We start from the raw sequence: 6,000 nt of genomic DNA on the forward strand, positions 1-6,000 counted from the left end.
ACTACACACACACACGCGGATATGAAGATACTAAAAAAAAATAATACTATAAACCCCTAAAACGAAAATAAAACGAAACAAAATGGAACAAGAGATATAGAAGGAAAGAATACTGTTCATTATGAAAAATCTTGTTGCCTTAGATCTAAAAAATCTCTAAATTGTCTCAAAAGTTAAAGAAAAGTTATAAGAAAAGTTATCGTCATCTGTAAGTAATGATAAAACACAAACACACAACACACACATACGAAAGACAGAGAGAGAGAGAAAGTACAGTGTGTGTGTGTGTGTGTGTGTGTGTGTGTGTGTGTGTGTGTACATGAATGCCGGATAATAGATGGGATATTGACAAACTAGCCAATACCTTCGGGCCATAATGACCGATGCCTGCCTACCAACCTACTTACCCACATACCTACCTACCTACCTACTTCCTTATTTACCTATATCCCTGTTTACCTACCTACCTACTTACCGACATACCTACTTACCTATATAACTAACCACTAACCTACCTACGTACCTACCTACCGACCAACTAATCTACATATTTACCTACCTATTTACATATCTACCTACCGACCTACTTACCTCAATGTTAGTACCTACCTTTGAGCCTATCTACCTACTTTTATCTAGGCCTACTGACACTGATCCCCCTACCCTTGACCTACTTACGCTCTGATGGTGGTAGTTGTGGTAATTGTAGTAGTGTTGACAGTGGTTGTGGTGGTAGTGGATGTGGTGGTTGATTCGGTGATAGTTGTAATTGTGGTAGTCTTGATAGTGGTTGTGGTGACAGAAGATGTGGTGGTAAGTTGTGGTAACTGTGATAGTCTTCATCGTGGTTGTGTTAGCAGATGTGGTGGTAGCTGTGGTAGTCTTAGTGGTTGTGGTGGTACATGTGGTGGTAGCTGTGGGTTTATGGTCGTGGCAGTGGTAAATGGTGGTAGTTGATGTGTGAAGAGTTTTCCGTAGGTGTTGGATCCTTATTGTTTGTTATGGTGCTTGAATCTCACGTGACTTCAGAAATGTGTATGTTGATGACTTGGTTGTACAGAATGAAGGGAAGGCAGTGTTTGTGGAAAGTGGGTGCATGAGGAATGTAGCGGTATTTGAGGCACACTGCAAGATGATGATGATTTCGTGTGTGCTGTGTGTCGGGGAGAGCATGTGGAGATGTCAAGCGTGAAATGACTGATCTTGCTGGTGAGTCTCTTGAGTGTGGAAGAGTTTTGTTACTTGGGGGACATGTTACGTGCCGGAGGTGGGGCTGGAGTATGGAGTGGGTGAAGGAAGTCCAGGGAGTTCTTGGCTCTCCTGACACTGAAAGGACTCTACCTCCGTGCTGAGGGATCTTTGTATGCGGTATCTGTTACGAGTGTATGCTGTATGGTAGTGAGACCTGGGTAGTAATGGAAGAGGTCTTCCGTTGGCTCAAACGTACAGAAACAGCAATGATTAGATGGATGTTTAGTGCGTCCTCAAATGCTAGGCCTGGGGGGGCTAGGTTTACGACTGAAGAGTTGAGAGGAAGGATGGGACTGGAGTGCATTGGTGCTGTGATGAGGAAGGGCAGACTGAGATGGTTTAGACAAGTGTGGAGAGGATGGAGGATAACTGGATGCGGAGAGTGAGAAGTGTGAACGTCGGGGGTAGGGTTGCGTGAGGAAGACCGAAAACGACCTTAAGCGAGGTCATAGAGTGTGACCTCGGGGATAAGGGACTGAACAGGGATGTTGCCAGAGATCGAGTAGCGTGGAAAGCCGTCATTAGGTGACCAAGGCCAACGCAAGCAAGCATGTTGGAGCTTTCACAAACGAAACGAACAATACGATGAGTCGGAGATGATCGTGTGGAAAAGTTCTTTGCAAAATAATGGATTAGTTTACTGAATATTGTAAGGGATAATCACGCCCACCATTATCCACACACACACACACACACACACACACACACACACACACACACACACACACACACACACACACACACAGGAATATATATGACACCCACACTATGTGAAATCTGACATACACACACAATTTCTTTTTTTTTATGCGAGGAAGAAGGAACCAAAGGCCAGGAGCCCGCAATAACAGTTCCCTCCAAGAGAAAAACAAAATACATGAGAGAGCCAAATTCAAGATCCGTTCATTTCGAGATGCCTGGACACACTGCGTTTGAAAGACTGGAGATCATAGGCAGCAGGAAATACAGACAGAGGGAGACAGTTCCAGAGTTGACCTGTTGCATAAATGAAGGACTGGGAGTAACGGTTAACTCTTGCATTAGAGAGTTGGACGGAAAAGGGATGAGAGTTTGCTGCTAGACGGGTGCTACGCGCCCGTCGTAGAGGTGGAGGAATGCATGCAGACAGTTCAGAGGAGCAGTGACCATTAAAGTAGCGATAGAAAAGAGATAAAGATGCAACAGTGCGGCGAAGAGACAGAGGTTGAAGGGAGTCAGTAAGAGGAGGAGAGTTAATGAGACGAAAAGCCTTTGACTCCACCCTATTGAGAAGAGCTGTATGTGGGGAGCCTCCCCACACATGAGAGTTGTACTCCACAAAGGGGCGGATAAAACCCCTGTATAGAGTCAACAATTGTGCAGGGGTAAAGAAAGAACGGAGTCGGCTTAGCACACCCAATCTCTTGGAAGCAGATTTTACAAGAGATGTAATATGATCTTTCCAAGATAAGTCCCGAGTAAATGAAATCCCAAGCATGTTCAAGGATGATGCAGGATTAAGCTGAATATTATTAAACTTTAGTGGGTATACCTGTGGAAGATTTTGACAGGTTGATAGGTGTAAGAACTGAGTCTTAGATGCATTAAAAACAACAAGATTATTTTTACCCCAGTCAGAGATACGAGCCAAGTCAGACATTAGGTGTGCCATAGCCTCATCCCTTGTTTGTTGAAGTAACTGCTGAGATGGGCGTTGCGGGAACCGAATGGAAAGGTGAAGGGTGGAGTCATCAGCGTATGAGTGGATAGGGTTAGATGTACAGGTTAGAAGGTCATTGATGAATAAAAGGAAGAGAGTTGGTGATAGGACAGAGCCCTGAGGAACACCACTGTTGATAGATCTAGGAGAAGAACGATGGCCGTCTACAACAGTGGCTATAGAACGACCAGAAAGGAAGCTAGCGATGAAGGCACAGATAGAAGGCTAGAAACCGTAAGAGGGCAGTTTGGAAAATTAAAGATTTATGCCAGACTCGATCGAAAGCCTTTGAGATGTCAAGTGCAATGGCAAAGCTTTCGCCAAAGTCCCCTCCCCACATACACACACACAAACGCACACACAAATGGCGCACATTGCCTAATATAACACACACACACATACTGTCCCCCTTCCATAAACAAATACACACACAAATAGGACCCACTGCTTTAAATAACACACACACACATACACACACACAAAACCTTGACTTCCACTATCACACACACACACACACACACACACACACACACACACACACACACACAAAACCTGACTTCCACTATCACACACACACACAAAACCTTGACTTCCACTATCACACACACACACACACACACACACACACACACACACACACACACACACACACACACAAAACCTGACTTCCACTATCACACACACACACAAAACCTTGACTTCCACTATCACACACACACACACACACACACACACACACACACACACACACACAAAACCTGACTTCCACTATCACACACACACACACAAAACCTTGACTTCCACTATCACATACACACACCTACCTGGGCCGCGGCTCTGGGCTCCACCTCGATGATGTCGTCTGAGGAGGAGCTGCTGGGCTTGCGGCTGAGGGGCGGCCTGGACTGGGGTGCGGGCGTGGTGCGGGCTGAGGGCGTGGAGGCGGGGGCGGGTGCGGGCGTGAGAGAGCGCAGGGGAATACTGTCCCCCCGCCCCCCAAGCCTGTGAATATCATCTAGCAAGCTGTTAATATCGGTGAGATCCTTATCGGGGGGGTCGCCGGCTAGGAGGGTCAGGGGGGTGGTTTCCTCTGGTTCCTCTCCCCCCTGACTATTCCCCCCGCCTCCCCCTCCCCCCCCTCCTCCATCCCCTGTCCCCCCAACGCGATTCTGGGGAGCCGCGGGGCCTCCATTACAGCGGCCTCCGTCCCCTATCTCACGCATGAGGTCCCCGGATACACGCTGCGACCACCAACACATGGGGGGCAAGCACCCTCCACACCCTGCCGCTGCCCCCGCCCCCCACACCACACCCCATCCACCGCACACCTCCCCTTCCCTGCCTCACCCTGCCTGCCTCCTCTCCTCTGCCCTGCCTCCCTGCCTGCCTGCCTCACCACCTCCTCCTCCCACTGCTCATCTGTAACATACATATCGTATCACACTCTATACACACGTGGTATTCCTCATATATAAACACAAGCACGTGGTACTAACGCGACGTAAACAAAGGCACGTGACACTATGTAAACAAAACCACCTGACACGCTTCCTATGTAAACAAACACGTGACACCTATGTAAACACAAGCACGTGGCACTATCAAGATCAACAACGCACGTGCTCTTCCAGGTCACTGCACGTGGTAAGTCATGGCACTCTAGCCCTCAGTTTTTCTCTTCAGTTCTTTTCTTTTTCGTTTTTGCGTGTGCTATCCTTGTCAGTCAGTAGTCACAACGTCAATCACTCGGCGGCGGTGGTACGTCAATGTGCAGGTACAGTCGTGATCAATAATCCCTTTACACATTGGGGTGCCGAATTTATGGAGCAATAGTATAACACGCTTGAATGTAACTGATTTAACAATGCCTCTAGGTCTCTGTCAACGCCACCCCTCACAGGATGCGGTGACAGGCAGTAATACATAGTTTGGCGGGATCACATCAGACCTGGCACCCTTTACAAGTTGGGGGTTGTGAAACAAGAGTGATTATTACTGATCAGCTTAGGAAAATTTCACTAAGAGTTGATGCAATAGAGAGTGTGTACAGGGACATCTGACCGCGACTGTACACTAAACAAACACAACATAAAGATAATCGCTGTTCTTGTCATTTCTTCTTCTTCACTCTTTTTTTTTACGTTTTCTGTTTTTCTACGGTTACATGATCAACTACTTTCACTGTTTCAATACTGTTTCATCACCGTTTCACCACGATTCAAAGCCTTACGTAATCCTAATCGTTTTCGTGTCTTGTGCTTATTCCAGTTACCATTTTGATTCTCCTTTCTATTTGGTGGCACTTTTTTAATCTATATTCCATCGTAATTACCGGTACTTCCTTCATATCCAGTGTTTTGTAATATTCTCATTTTCTGATTTGTCTTTAATTTCCATACTGTTTTCGTTGGCATCATCATCATCCCCTCATCTCCCACCTTTCTTCCCCCTTCCCATCACTACAACTATCCACTTATTCCCCCCCCCTTCCCCTCTCTCTCTCTCTCTCTCTCTCTCGTGCTGATTCCCTTACTTTTTCCCTTCCCTCCCTACACACTCTTCTCTTCCCCTGCCCCATACTCCCTTTCCTTCCCCTACCCCCCACTTTCCCAAAGCATATTTCTTTCTCATCTTTTCTTTCCCCTTCCCACCCTCCACATACCATTCCCCTCCTTTTTACCCTCAAAAAAATTTCCCTTCATACAGTCCTCTTCCCTCTTTCCCATTACCGTCCTCGACCCTCTTCGTTTCCCCTCCCCTTTTTCTTCCCCACCTCCTCTCTCGCTTCCCATTCCCTCTCTTCTCTCTTGCTTCCTCTTCCCTTTCACCTTCCTCTACTTTCTTCTTTTCTGTGTGTCCTTTCCTTCTCCTCCTTCTCTCTCACTTCTCATACTCTCCCTTCTCTCTCAATTCTCTCCTTTCCCACCCACCCCCTCTCCTTCCTTCATAAGCCCCTCTCTCTCCCTATCCCCTCCCCACTTTCCCTCCTCCTCCTATCCCCTTTCTCTCACTCCCTCTCCCTCTCTCTCTCCTCAAATAACCCACCCTTC

The sequence above is a fragment of the Coenobita brevimanus genome, chromosome 105 (genome assembly GCF_032717465.1).
Source record: "Coenobita brevimanus isolate Jiangsu-jjx chromosome 105, ASM3271746v2, whole genome shotgun sequence".
NCBI classification, from domain to species: Eukaryota; Metazoa; Arthropoda; class Malacostraca; order Decapoda; family Coenobitidae; genus Coenobita; species Coenobita brevimanus.